Source organism: Panthera onca, chromosome E3, assembly GCF_046562875.1.
Source record: "Panthera onca isolate mPanOnc1 chromosome E3, mPanOnc1 haplotype 2, whole genome shotgun sequence".
NCBI lineage: Eukaryota > Metazoa > Chordata > Mammalia > Carnivora > Felidae > Panthera > Panthera onca.
The window spans coordinates 2,524,184-2,538,601 of NC_138354.1; the positions used below are offsets into that span (position 1 = coordinate 2,524,184).

A 14,418-nucleotide genomic window follows, 5' to 3' on the forward strand; every position below is an offset into this window, starting at 1 on the left:
GTCACTTGCCTTCCAATCTGGTTTCAGGGTCTGCTTCTGGGGTCCCCAACCCAAGATAGAATCAACGGCACGAGGACGAGGGCTGAGAGAGGGTCTCTTGGGAATCTGGGGTGGCCACGGACACCTCCATTTTTTTTTCCCGATAGCACATCATCTACCATGGGAAGGGTCAGCAGGCCACAGCCCATGGCCAAATCCAAAGCACAGTCTTACATTCTGGTAGAGTCTGGAGTGAAGAATTGTTGCTACTTTTTTGTTTCGTTTGGTTAGGATCTCATGATGGGGACGTTTACTGTTCCCCCACCCCCCCCCCCCAGTGTTGTTGAGATATGATTGATATGTAACAGTGTATTCGCTTCAGGTACACAGCACAATGATTTGGGGTCTGGACATATTGTGAAATGCTCACCACAGTAAGTTTGGTTAACTTCCACCACTACACATAGTTAAATTTTTTTTCTCATGATGACAACTTTAACGGTTTACTCTCTTAGCAGCGGCCAAATACATACTACAGTATTTTCAGATCGCCACTTTTAAGGTTCCCACAATTCTTAACGTGTGACAACGTGCCAGAAATGGCCACCAAACCGTGCATTTTAAAACATTTTCCTGGGGCGCCTGGGTGGCGCAGTCGGTTAAGCGTCCGACTTCAGCCAGGTCACGATCTCGCGGTCTGTGAGTTCGAGCCCCGCGTCAGGCTCTGGGCTGATGGCTCGGAGCCTGGAGCCTGTTTCAGATTCTGTGTCTCCCTCTCTCTCTGCCCCTCCCCCGTTCATGCTCTGTCTCTCTCTGTCCCAAAAATAAATAAAAAACGTTGAAAAAAAAAAAAAATTTAAAACATTTTCCTGAAAGGAACGGAACGGACTCTTTTGACACACAGGGCGATACGAGCATGCTTTTCCCACGTCGAGTAGAGGGCTTGCTTTAAAAAGGTGTTGATTCATTACCCAGGAAGGTGGCGTGGGTGGGTTTACAGCCGTAGGAGGAAATCTGTCGTCCTTCTAACGTGTCAGGCGTGTCTCATCTGGGGCTATCGCCGGTGCGCGTGGGAAGCCTTTTGGGAATGTGTGGTCTGGGTCACGTGACCTTGAACTGAGAGACCAGCACATTTGTTTCCAGGAAGCTCTCTCCTGTATCTGCGAAATGGGCTAAGAATTCCTGCCCCGCTCGTTTGTCGTGAGAAGCCAGTGGGGATGGTGAGTAAACATGTGATCTGATCTGTGTCCTCTCCTGCCCTCGCCACACACTTGCCTTCAAGTGGAAGCTGGAACCAAGGACAGTTTTGTGTGGCTTCTTTAAAGTTTCCAGCATCTCTGGTAAGCGTCAGACAAGCGTCGCGGTTTATAGATACAAAATGCCGCTCTGATTACAATTAAGCTTTATGCCCAAAGTGATATAAATAAGGGGAGTAACAATAAAGAGGAAAAAAGTATCACAGCCTCGGTGCAGGAATCCACGTGTGCGACTGATCTGTGGGCTCAGGGACCAGGAAAACGGAACTGCACACGGCTGGGGGACCGTGGGCACAGACTCTGAGAAATTAAGCGTCTCCTCCTTAGGAGCGAGGAGGCAATAAGGGTAAGTTCTTGGCTGAGTAACGGGCCGACCCTCCTTCCACCTCTGCGTCCCCTTCCTCTCACCCCCAGGGGGCGCTCTTTCCTCCGCCTTGGTACCAGGCTTCCACCAGCTCCCCTGCGCCTGGACCGTGCCATCCCTCTCCACCGCCAGCCTCCCGTGCAAATCCCACCCATCCGGGGGTCAGGACTGCACCCGATGGTTCGCGCACCTGCCTCTGTGCCCGCACTGCGCTGAGCCCTTTCACAGAGTAGCTCAATCTCACCATGACTGCAGGTCTTGGTTTGGGCTTCCCCGGAAACCAAGGCTGAGATGGGGAACTCTGTGCACATGGTGTACTTGGGAGGGGATCCCAGGAAACAAGGTAGGAGCAGGAGGAAACAAGGCTGGGGAGGCAGAGAACACAGTGCGCTTGGAGAACAGGTGAGCACTGGGGATGGAGGAGCGCTGCCCCCTGGGGGGCTCTGGGGACAGCTCAGAATGGCATGGGGTGACCTCCCCTGGGGAGTGCGAAGCTGTTCTTTACCCACCAGCTCCTGGAGTGTCTAGACAAGGCCCCGGGGGCACAAAAATGCACATGCAGCTACAGGGAACCAGTGGGTGCTCACTAAAATCGATTCCAAGGGAGGAACCTTGGAGTTCTGCCAACACGCGGAGGAAGCCAGTCCCCATTTTGCAGATGAGGTTACCGGGGCTGGCCGCTGACTCATGGTGGAACCAGGGACTCCTACTCTTCTGTTGATGAGTCTCACCTCCCATTCCTCGCCCCCTGCCCAGCGCCGAGAGGGATCCAGTTGTACGGAAAAGAGCACGGATTACGTTCATGACCAAACCACCAGCCCTCAGGCCCCAGGGCCCTTGCACATCCACCCTCGGAATCCTGTGAGGCCCAGCACGTGCCTTTGCTGCCTGTCCTTGAGCCCGAAGCGCACACATTTGAACTGGCTCCCGCTTGCAGCGTGAGGTGGGAGTGAGGTGGGGAAAACTCACTCTCAGAAGCAAGATCCAGATATGGACGAAGTCATGAGACCTCCCAGGGGAAGGGGCCTCGAGCTTCGGTCTCTGAGGGAGAAGGTGTTTCAAAGCACAGATCCTCTGCCAAAAATTAAAATGAATTTCAGCCCTAAGTTGCATCACGTTTCTCCATACATTATTACAGGGAGACTAACTTAACGCCCACCCAAGGGCGTTCTCAAGGCCCCCCCACCTCCTGTCCCTAGTGCCCAGCTGCTCCCGAGACCCTAATGGCCAAACTCACCCTCTGCCTCAACTCCTCCCCAAGCCCTGGCTGGCGGGCTCCCTTCCCCCCCTTCCCAGCCCGTCCCGTCAATCAGAGTCCAGCAATAGTCCCTCGTCTTTAGGAAGTGGAAACCAGACACATTGCCAAAAGAGTCTTTTCAGTGGGAGACGAGAGAGAACACTTTCTGCATCTGGGCCCCTTCGATTGGACAGATATGTGTCGATGTTGATGAGTCTGGCTGACCTGTGTCCCTGGGTCCTGGGAGGGGGCTTCTGAATCCTTGCAATTTCCCAAATGACAGAGGAGCAACTGTCACTCAGGGCTCAGCCCTCACCTGGGTTTATGCTAACAAGACGACGAAGATGGGGGGTGGGGCACACCAGAATGGACCCACTGTGTGCTTACGGGGTTGGGGCTCCAAGTCGGGTGACGTCAGCCCAATGTCTGGGGAGGGGAAGGGGCTGGAGACAGAGTTCAGCCACGTGACCAGGGATTCGATCGATCACGCCCAGGTCATGAAACCCCAATAAAAACTGGACCCCAAGACTCCCCCTGCTTTGGGGTGGTAATCAGACGTGTGCGTGGGGAACGAGAAACATCTTCCCAGTCCTTGCCTATGGGTCTCTTCTTTCGGCTGGTCCTAATTTGCAGCCCTTACCACAAAACAGTAGAAGTCAGCACAGTGTTTTCTTGGTCTAACAGTTGTTCCTGTGAATTATTGAACCTGAGGGAACCGCCGGGGGCTGCAAATCTGTAGCCAGATGGTCAGAAGTGTGGGTGGCCTGGGGACCTCTGGGCTCGCAGCGAGCCTCTGAAGTGAGGACGGTCTTAGCTGCGACACTCGACCGAACTCGTAGTCGGTGTCAGAACTGGACTGTGACAAGCGTCCTCCTTGTAAGATGATAGAACGGAGATGAAAATGTGTCATTCTGTTTGGAGGAAGTCGCTTTTCAGGTTTGACTAATTCATTGCGCTGGGACCTAGATTTTCCCCTCAGCATTCTGTCCTTGTGTTTTGTTTCGTTTTTTGACTAAAGATGAGCATAAGAGTGAAAAATTGTCGGCTGGGCCTTGAAAACCGGGCCATGGTGAACTGCGAGCCTTGAAGCCTACAGTCCTGTGTCTCCCTTAAAAAAAAAAAATACGTATATATGTGTGTGTATATATACATATATATATACACACACACGTACATAATTATGTATAATATTATGTGTATATTATGTGTATATACTATACATACGTATGTATATACATATAAATGTCTGCTTACTTATTTTGAAAGAGAGAACACAAGTGGAGGAGGGGCAGAGAGAGGGAGAGAGAGAGAATCCCAAGCAGGCTCTGAGCTGTCAGGGCAGAGCCTGACGTGGGGCTCAAACTCACAAACCGTGAGATCATGCCCTGAGTGGAAACCAAGAGTCGGACGCTTAACGGACTGAGCCCCCCAGGCGCCCCCGGGCTTCCCTTTTATGAGGAGATGGTCCAGTCAGGGTCAGAGGCCACATTCACAAAGAATCCCAGCCTCCCTTCTACAGATCGGGTGCATCATGACTCTGCCCAAATTCTTCCGTAAGAGCCAACAAAGTAACGACTCCTGAGACCCTTGAAAGCCTCGTAAGTGGCAAAGAACCTCCAAAGGAGACCAGGTTTGCTTGGCGTCTTCAGAGTTACTGGGATCAAGCTGGGGTTCGGCGTCTTTTGTTTACTCATTTGTTTCCAAAAATAAATTTCGGGAGGACAGACCGTTAATAAAAGATGCTCCGGTGTGCTTGAAACGGTTGGAGAACCAGGCAAAAAGGCGATAAAATAGGAAACGATCGTGGCGGAGGTTTTTCGAAAGCCGAGGAGGACAGCACCAGGACCCAAGCACAGACTGCGCACCGCTGATCTTGGCCAGCTTGTGCCCCCCGCCCCGGGTTTCCAGGGCAAAAGTCCCCATCAGGTAGTCACGAAAGAGTAATGCTCTATTTGCGTCTGCAGCTTGGAATTCGAGGTCCTCTGGGAATACTCATTTCTGTCATGCAACCCAAATATTTATGGAGCGTGAGGGGAGCGTGGCCCAGAGTGAGCCACTTCTGCTGGGAGCCTTCTCTCAGAGGCTTCAAATCGTTCCAGAGCCTCTGCAGCGGGTCTGGGGACAGGGTGAGCACTTCGATGTCCTATGATCCCACGGTGGGGTCCCCGGTCCCCCACCCACCAACCCTGCCATCTTGGGCAACCTCCGCTCCCTCATTCGCGAAAATGCAGATACTAATTACTACTTAGGGCGGGTCAGATAGTCCTTCCCCCACCCCCAAATTCAGGTCCACTGGCACCTGAGAATGTGGTTCTTTGGAAGCAGGGTCTTTGCAGATAGAGTCAGCTAAGGGTCTCGAGAGGAGAGCATCCTGGACTGAGGGTGGACCCTCAATGATGGGTGTCCTTGTAAGAGGAGAGCACACAGACAGACTCACCCAGGGAAAGTCCCGTGAAGACGGAAGCCGAGACCGCAGTGATGTGTCCGCAAGCCAAGGGATGCCAAGAATTCCTGCAACCGTCAGGAGCGAAGGCACGGGGAGGAGGGAGCAGAGAGCGCCTCCAGAAGGGGCAGATCCCCCAGCACCTTGATCGCGGACTCGTGGCCCTCCGGACCCGTGAGAGAACCCGTTCTGTTGTTTTAGCCCCCCGCCCCCGCCCCCGCGTGCGGTGATCAGTTACAGCACTCCCAGGGGACTGTGGCACGGTCAGGGCACAGAGGACTCCAGTGCTTGGTCGGCGTGAACGCTCGGCCAGTGCCGGCTGTTCTTTCCGTTCTCGGCTGTTTGGGTGGATGACACTGCAGCTACGGGAGGCGCTCGGCTCCGTCCCTCAGCTTCCGCATTTACCCACTGAAAAACGTCTTCGCGGGGGCTCCGTCTCCGTGCCCGAGCGTGGGCACGTACGCTTCGGCTTCTCCTTTATTTTCGTACGTGCGGCGGACATTGCCGGTCTCCTGCTCGCGTGGCGCTCGTTGGCATCCGTGTCTGGGCACGCTGGCCCACCCCTGGCTCACGACTGCAGCAGCCAGAACCCTTCCTGAGAACCCTCTCTGGCTTTTAGCACCGGCTTGGTTTGCAGGTGGGACAGGGAGTGGAGCCCTCCCCCCACCCCCGGATCCCCTTCGACCAATGATCCGCGAGAGTCAGTGAGTAAGTCCCCAGGTCCCCACCCTCCACCTGGGGTGTTTCCGAGGTGTGAGCCACAGCTTCCTATCGTCCTACCGCCCCCAGCAGGAGTGAGCCCTGCCCGGTTGGCCACGTCGGCGAGCTGCTTGGTGACATACACAGTGTTGCTTTCTTCCTGGATTGGTCCCCCGTGGCTTCTGGAACAAATGACCACAAGCCACGTGGCTGGACACAGAAGACACTATGCCCTCACAGTTCTGGAGGCCAGAAGTCTGAAATCAGCATCCTGGGCTGCCATCAGGCGTCAGTGGGACCGCGCTCCCTCCGGAGGCTCTAGGGGAGAATCTTTCTTTGCCTTTTCCGGTTTCTGGTGGTTCCCAGTGACCCCTGGCATCCTTGGATTATGGGCACATCACTCCAGTTTCTGTCTGTGTCTCCGCATGGTCTCCTCTTCTGCGGTCAAATCCCTCTCTGCCTCCCTCATATAAGGACACCTGCGAGTGTCTGAAGGCCTCTCCCAGACCAGAACAATCTCCCTGCCTCGAGATCTTTAACTTAACCGCATCTGCAAAGACCCTTTTTTGCCACACAAGGTAACAGTCACAGGGATTAGGACTCGGATATCTTTGCGGGGGGGGGGGGGGGGGGGGTTGTTATTCAGCTGACTACACTTCCCTTCCTGGAATCAACTCCCCAATAAACTACTCACACTCCCCTCCTAGTCTCAGGATCCGGGACTATTATGTCATAGGGAACGAGAATCACTCTTTAAGGAATGATTTACACACGTGACGTACTGACATTTCTCTAGCAATCATACTTACCGGAGTCGGAACAGGGTTGTTAAATTCTTTGAGGGTTATTAACTCAGAACCATAACCCCAAGGTGGAGGGAACAACTGGCTTGAACAGGCTTTTGGATAACAATAATCCAAAAAAAAAAAAAAAAAAGGAAACCAGGGAGAAGTCTGATGGGGACTCTCACTGCCACTGGAAACGCTTCTCAACTTCAGTCTCTGTGGCTTATAATTTGATCTATCTCGTGGGAGAGGAGTTTGGGTGGGAGGGCCCCAGGCCCGACGGAGCCGAACCCTTAGCCGTAATCTGTCACTTGTAGCGGGGTGTGGAAAGTGGGAACGAATGGTGAGCTCGTCCCGCTGGGCCTTCATCAGGGCGGGCGAGGCTGAAAACCCCCCAGTTCCCCATGGCTGCTTCCTCGACACCAACGCTGAGATCATGACTCTGCGGCCGACGCTTCAACTTTCGCTGGCGGGGCCGAAAGCCACCGTACCGTTTCTGGAGATGTTCTTGGAAGTGACGTTTAAGTGGAGACCCCGAGGATGAAAAGGAGTGAGCCGACTTAGAGATGAGGCCGAGACAAGGCCGAGACAACGTCTCCTGGCAGAAGGAGACGTAGCAGGGAAGAAAAGACCCAGGATAGGGGCGTCTCAGGTAGAATGACCACAGATGAGAGGCGGCGAGAGGCAGGGGTCCGTCGTGGCCCCCTGCCGCAGTGTGTGTGTCTCCTCAGAACATGCCGGAAGGCCACCCGAAGGCCTGGGGGCAACGTCAGGACCTGAGAGGTGTTTTAAGGACATGGCTCACCCCAGCTACCGTGTGCGGAAAGCACCAGGAAAGGGGGAGGGTGGGAGCAGGAGGCCAGGTTAGGCGGCTTCGGACGCGTGGGTGGGACGAGATGGACCTTGACTGGGGGGCACCCTGGCTCCACGCTCCTCTCTGGGCTGAACCGTATCCCCGGCAAACTCAAGTGCTGGAGTCCTCGCCCCCGGCACTCCTGCGTGTGGCTGTGTTCGGAGATGGGGTCTGCAGAGAGGTGACTAAGGTAAAGCGAGGTCACAAGGGCGGCTCCCAGTCCGCTCTGACTGGGGTTCTTCTAAGAGGAGGAGGTCAGGACACAGACAGGCACGGGGGACGAGCAGGTGAGGACACGAGCAGGATGGCACAGAAGGCCATCCGGGCACCAAGGGGAGAGGCATTAGGAAGACAGCCGCCCCGCCCACACCTGCATCCCAGACTTCAGCGTCTGGGACCGTGAGAAAACAGCTTCCTGTTGTCTAAGCTGCCGGTGTTTGTTACTTTGTCACACACTGTAACAGACTGTTACGTAACACACTGTCACAGACCGCTAGGCTCCAACCCTGCTGTCCCTGTCTGACGGGTCCAGGCTCTTTTCCCCTCCTGCTTTCTCCACGGGCCTTGCCTTCTCTCCGCTCACAGCTCTCTCGCAGGTGTGCGCACGGGCTGGCCCGCCCACGCGCACACAAATGTCACCCTCTGGGGTGGCCTTCTAGGATCATGGCGGGATGGGGCCTAGAGTTCTTACGCACCGTCTGTTTGCAGATAACTCACTCCAAAATTCTGAACTGCCCCTTCGGCTGCCCCAAGTCTCCTACACATTTAGAGCGATTCTCCAACCAAACGAATGTCACTCCTACATTACAGAGGCAGACTAAATTAGCGTTTAGCAGAGAAAGGGGCTTCTTTTTTTTTTTTTTTTTTTTTTCGCAAATCATATAACTCTAAATTACCTTCAATTTCCTAAATGGAATCTGGCTCGTGATTCACTCTAGTATGGAGTAGTCTGTAATGAGATTATATTATGTTTGGGGGAAAACATTCAAATGACCAAGATAATTAATTTTGCATAACAACCAACATATAGCGAGATCCAAAGCCGTAACTCAAAGCCAGCAACCTGCCGGGGCCCCTGGGGGTGATAATGTTTCTTTCAAAACACAGTAACAAAGACAGTTCCAGAGACCCTTGAAATGCAGAGGTTTTAAAGCTGGAAATGTCGGGTTCTTTCCGTTCGAGCCACAATGCTCGTATTTTCTCAGAAGCTGTCATTTACTGTGGATCTCTCCTGGGTTTGGGAAGATAAAAGAAATCCTCCGGCCCCAAAGACTATCTTGGACGCGCTTTGCTGGGAAAAATCTTTAGAGAACCCATTCCAAGTATGCAAAACGCTTGGTGCTGTTTCAGGGCTCAGCTTATGGCAGGATGGAGAGTGTGTGTATGTGTGTGCGTCACACTCTCATCTTGTAAAAGAATAAGATCAAACCCTCTTTGGTTCTTTGAATCCTCATTGCCAGGTGGCTTGATTTGTGTATCAGACTTGTCTGAACATCTGGGAAGGAACTGACGCGCGGCGTGGCAGCAATTTTCCGGTTCTGATTCATTGTTAAAATCACCTCCGAAAGAGCCAGGACCTGGCAGGCCGCGCCCCCCCATCCTTGTATCCCTTGGCTGCGTGTAATTCTAACACAGTCTAGGAATTATGTGTGAGATTGGGAGCCAGAGAAGCTACATTCTTGCAAAGATCTGCTGCTAACTGCCTGCATGGTCTCGAAAATAAATTCCTGCACTCAAACACTGATGCATGAATCTGTGCACAGTAGCCCCGCCCACAACAGCCAGGAGAGGAGAACAGAGATGTCCATCAGCAGATGAGGGGATAAAACAAACTGTGGTACGTCCACGCGGCAGAACACTACTCAGCCATAAAAAGGAACTAAATCCTGAACACAGATGCTAAGTGACAGAAGCCAGACACAAAAAGGTCACGTGCTGTAGAATTCCTTTTACGTGAAATATTCAGCATAGGTAGATCCCCAGAGTCAGAACGCAGATCGGTGGGTGCCCGGGGCTGTGACAAGGAGGGGGTGGGCAGTGACAGCTTCACGGTACGGGATTCCCTTTTGGGGTGAGAGTGTTTTGGAACCAGGTAGAGGTGGTGATTGCACAACATTGTGAATCGTGCACTTAAAAAAACTTCTTTTAATCTTTATTTATTTTTGAGAGAGAGCATGAGCGGGATAGGAGCAGACAGAGAGGGAGACACAGAATCCGAAACAGGCTCCAGGCTCTGAGCTGTCAGCACAGAGCCCGACGTGGGGCTCGAACCCACGAACCACGAGACCATGACCTGAGCCGAAGTCGGACGCTTAACCGACTGAGCCCCCCAGGTGCCCCATGAGAGTTGTGCACTTTAAAATGGTTAACTTTAGCCTGGCTCGGTCAGTACAGCATGTGACTCAGGATCTCAGGGTTGTGAGCTAGAGCCCCAGGTGGGGTGTGGAAATTACTCAAAACTAAAATCTTAAAAATAAAGTAAAATAAAACAGCTAACTTTACATTACACGAATTTTACCTCCATTAAAGAAAGAGACGTTCCTGCTGTCACTGTCCACCCCCTGCACCCCTCCCCCCCAGATCTTGGGGACTTTCTGGGAAAATCAGGGCGATGGACGCCCAAGAGAGACTATCTGGGCTGGCCCTGTGATCGGCTGAACAGGTGCATCAGAAGTGACGCTACGTAGCTTTCACCGCTGGGTACGAGGACCCTGCAGTTTCCGTGTAAGGAACGCCCCCTCTCAGAACCCAGCCACGGCCGGTGAGAAAGCGCAGGCCGCCTGAGGGGCCAGGATGGAGCTCAGAGGCACCGGGCGCCAGCTGTGTGACACCAGCCGTGCCAGTGAGCTATCTCGATGTTCCAGCCCGGCTGTGCCCTTGGGCGAGGCGCCGCCGCCAGCCTCACCTGGATGGAGGTTTGCTTTACGCACGGAGACAGCGATCACCACAGAGGCAGGCGCAAAAAGAAACATATCCATCTCTGCGTATCTATCTCTATACCTATCTCTGCATCTCTCTGGAGATAAAATTCCGTCTATTCCTATCCATCCCCAGATTCACAAAGTGGCTGACACAATGATGGAGGCTGGCAAGTCCGTCCTCTGTGGGGCAGGCCAGCAGACTTGAGTCCCAGGGAAGATGTTACAGCTCACGTCCTCCGACAGGTGACTGGCACAACTCCCTGTTCCTCTCCTAGTCTCATTTTCTTGCAGGGCCTTCACCTGATTGGGTGAGGCCCACCCACCTCACGGAGGGTCGCCTGATTTACTCAAGGGCCGCTGAAAGGTAACCCTTGTGGCAGGCAATGAACCTCGCGACGGTGGGCTTTGGGCACTGGGCCTCAAATTTCGCTTCCATGCTCTGCCCACATCCTCTTGGGTCCCCTTCCATTTCCAGAGCTGCCTGCCCGGGGCACAGAGAGCTGGAGCGCCTAGGGGTGCTTGGCCCCCAGAGCGGCTCCCACCCTATGACCGACCAGGCCAGGTGCGGGAAGCCCCGCCCCTCTCCTTGGGCCGTGGGCACTCTGACGCCCATCTTAGGTCTGCTTCTGGGAAACCCGGCCTGACACAAGGTTGCCCTGGGAAGAGCGGGGCCAAGGATGATGCGTCCGTGTGCATTTGTGGAAGCAAATGTTTTCTGGGGTGGGGGTCGGGCTGACATCTTCCAGCCGAGGGGCACGAGGAGGCTTTCCAGGCAAGGGACAGAATTTACGTGTCCGCCCCGACTTTGCCAGCATCGGTCCTGCCTTCTCCCCACAAGGCCTTGATAGATGCTGGAGAAGGTGACCCTTCTCCATGAGGGCCTCATCCTTTACGTAGCAGAACCGAGATGCAAACCCCGTGCCCCACAGGGCGGAGTCGTGGCCTCCCTGCGTGCTCACGGCTCTCCTCTCCCCGTCACGCCTTCTCCCTGTGGCCCCCACCCCAGCCACGCCGCAGGAGCAACAAAGCACAGATGAACTCCCGACGTGAGCCACACCGTCCCCCGTACCCGCTCGGTGATCGCCGACTCTACACGCTCACGGAAAGGTGCGCTGATGTTTGGTGACGGATATGGAAATTCAATAAAAGGCAAGTTAATTAAAACAGAACAAGCTGTTGCCTGGGGCAGCAAAATGTAACTGCTTATTATGTGAGTGAATGTTGAGATACGGGGGAGTATAATTTTCTCTCTCTCCCCCTGTGTTTCTGGGAGTCTGCTTGGCAAAGTCAGAGCGGGAGTCTGCCAGACGGGGATGGCTGGTTCCAGCCTGAGATGGGTGTTATGCGCATGCGTGTGGCTGGCCCTGGGTACGGGGTTGCATGTGAAGGAAACCCACAGACTGTGGGCTCCCGGGCGGGCCCGAAGCCTGTCTCCAGCGTGCTTGTAACCCAGTGCCAACGCAGGGCCCTGCACCCGCTAAGGACACCTGTTGCTAATTGCTGCCATAGTTTCTGAAACGGGTGTCCTGCCGTGGCCCGAACTGTCTCCCCGTCCCCAAGCCATGTGTTGAAGTCCTAACTCCCCCCAGGACCTCAGCCTGGGCCTGTATTTGCAGAGCAGGTCTGTAAAGTAACCAAGTGAAAATGAGCCACGCGGGTGGGCCCTAAGGAAAAAGGATTAGGACGCACACAGAGGAAAGACCAAGTAAGGATACGGGGACAAGATGGCCATCTACAATCCAAGGAGAGAGAGCTCAGAAGAAACGACCCCCGCTGACACCTCGATCTCGGACTTCCAGCCTGGAGAACTTTGACAAAAATACAGCTCTGATGTCTAAGCCACCAAGTCTGGGAGGGCGTCTTGCTATGGTCGCTCAGCAAACTCATCTGCACCTGCCCATTTGTTACCGTTCAGGGGTCTTCAGGTGGGTGGGTGGTTCTGCCGGTCGTAGCGGAGCTCACCTGTGGCAGGGACTGGACGTCAGGGGGTCCTCAGCTGGGGACGACAGCAATGTCACTGTGCTCCACGTGGTTTCTCATGGCTCTCGGGAGCCTGGGCTTGTTGTCAGGGTGACGGAGGGCTGGGGAACGGGGAGAGGAGGGGGGGGGAGAGAGAAGTGGGGGAGGGAGAAGGATGGGGAGAGGGGGGGAGGGGGAGAGAGGGGGAAAGGAGGGGGGAGAGGGAAGGGGGAGGGGGGAGGGAGAGAGGGGGGGAGGGGGGGAGAGAGAAGGGGGGTGGGAGAATGACGGGGAGAATGATGGGGAGGAGGAGAGGCAGAAGGAGAGGGAGAGAGAACAGTTCTCCCCAGGACCAGGCTCCCTCCCTGCGCACCACCTCTTTTGCTGCATCCTATTGGCCGGAGGCAATCACGTGGGCACTCTCGCTCCCTCTTTTGCTGCATCCTATTGGCCAGAGGCAATCACGTGGGCACTCTCGCTCCGGGGGTTGGGAGACAGACCCAGCCTCTCCATTGGGGACGTTGCAGGGTCAAAGGGCACGCATTTCGGGAAGGGTGGGGAAACGGGGTCTCTTCTGCAACCAACCCGGGGGATTCCTAAATGTTTTATTTTGAGTGTAAAAATCCGAACTTCAAATCTGAGGAATTGGCAGGTGGTCAAGAGGGACAGAGGGGCGCATGGGTGGCTGAGTCGTGCGAGTATCTGACTCTTCATTTCTGCTCAGGTCACGATCCCGCAGTCGTGGGCTCTCTCTCTCTCTCTCTCCCTCTCCCTCTGCCCCTGCCCCCTCAAAAATATGACAAATAAAAAAAATAAAAAGAGGAACAGAAACATTTACAAATTTGCAGTGACACGGTGTTTAAGGCTTATGCTGCACCTTCTACACGCCGTAAACGACAAAGCTGGTGGCAATCCCCGATCGGAGTCCAACAGAAAAACTCTGATCTCTGCCAGAGTCAGGAGTGCGGGCCGGCTGCTCAGAAAGCCCTTGTCTGGGTCCCCAGCCTAGAGGGGGTGTCCCTGCCACTGTTTCTCAGACTCCTCTGTGTCCCCCCCCCCCCCCCCCCCCCCAGCGCTTCCCACGCCGGTCACCACGTGTGGCTCCGGGGACCTCCTCGTTTGCTAGATGGCACATCAGGTGAGGGCAGGGACCTTACCTGGCTGGCTGCAAGCCCAGCCTAGGCTTGTTGACTTCTCAACTCCCCGAGGGCCTCCCCCACCCCCTAGGGGCTTCTCCTGGGAGGAAGCAGAGAATAACTGGGTTGAGAAAGTCCTTCCTTGTCCGCCTCATTCCTTTCCGGCAGCCCCGGAAATAAACGGAGATTTATTTACAAGGGAATAAAAAGGTTTGCATTTCTAATGGGCTGGGAACCATTAAGTTGATGCGATCCTCGGCCTGCCTGCCAGGGATGGGAGAGAGACAGACAGCAAAACTGCCAGCAGGTTTTGCAACTAAAACAAACCCCCCTCCACTCCCAGGCCTGTCGTGGCCCCAAGGGCCGGGCTCTGGGGGAAGGGGGGTCCTAAAGCTAACAACGGTTTGGTTTGTAGCTTTGTTTGAACCCTGCTTTGTCCGGCAAGATGTTTCTCAACAGCCCAGAAATATGTGAGTACATTCCTTGAACACGTATAATTTAGTTCCAATTGCTCCTTGCTGGTGCAAGCCGCAAATGAAAATAAACAAGATTCATACTTATTTTCAAGCACGTAGCGATAGGAGCAAAATTAACGCTGGTAAATAACACCCTTCTGAAAAAGGCTGCAGTTGGTAGAGGCTGCTCCGTACCCTGAAAACTAATTCTGTGGCGGAAAAGACCCAGTAATCAAGATGGGAACGGCAGATTTCAGGGCGGTGATGCGGCGGGACACGGGGGCCGGCCCAGGGGGCGCGACGCAATTTATTTCTCTCGGGCGTCTTCCCA

General features: G+C 54.4%; 1 protein-coding gene across 5 annotated transcripts in view; it reads right to left on the reverse strand.

Moving 5' to 3' along the window:
* The window catches only part of CARD11 (caspase recruitment domain family member 11), a 139,859-nt gene extending 127,203 nt beyond the window's left edge, over positions 1-12,656 (reverse strand). For 3 of the 5 annotated variants that reach the window (XM_078440022.2, XM_081791675.1, XM_078440026.2), the window contains exon 1: positions 12,500-12,656. The gene's annotated coding sequence lies outside the window, so the exon portion shown is untranslated. Of the gene's footprint in view, positions 1-2,568; positions 2,674-5,273; positions 5,448-12,499 lie in introns of those variants that run through there. The other 2 variants (XM_078440024.2, XM_078440023.2) reach the window with 2 other exon arrangements.
* Positions 12,657-14,418: the final 1,762 nt, after the last annotated feature.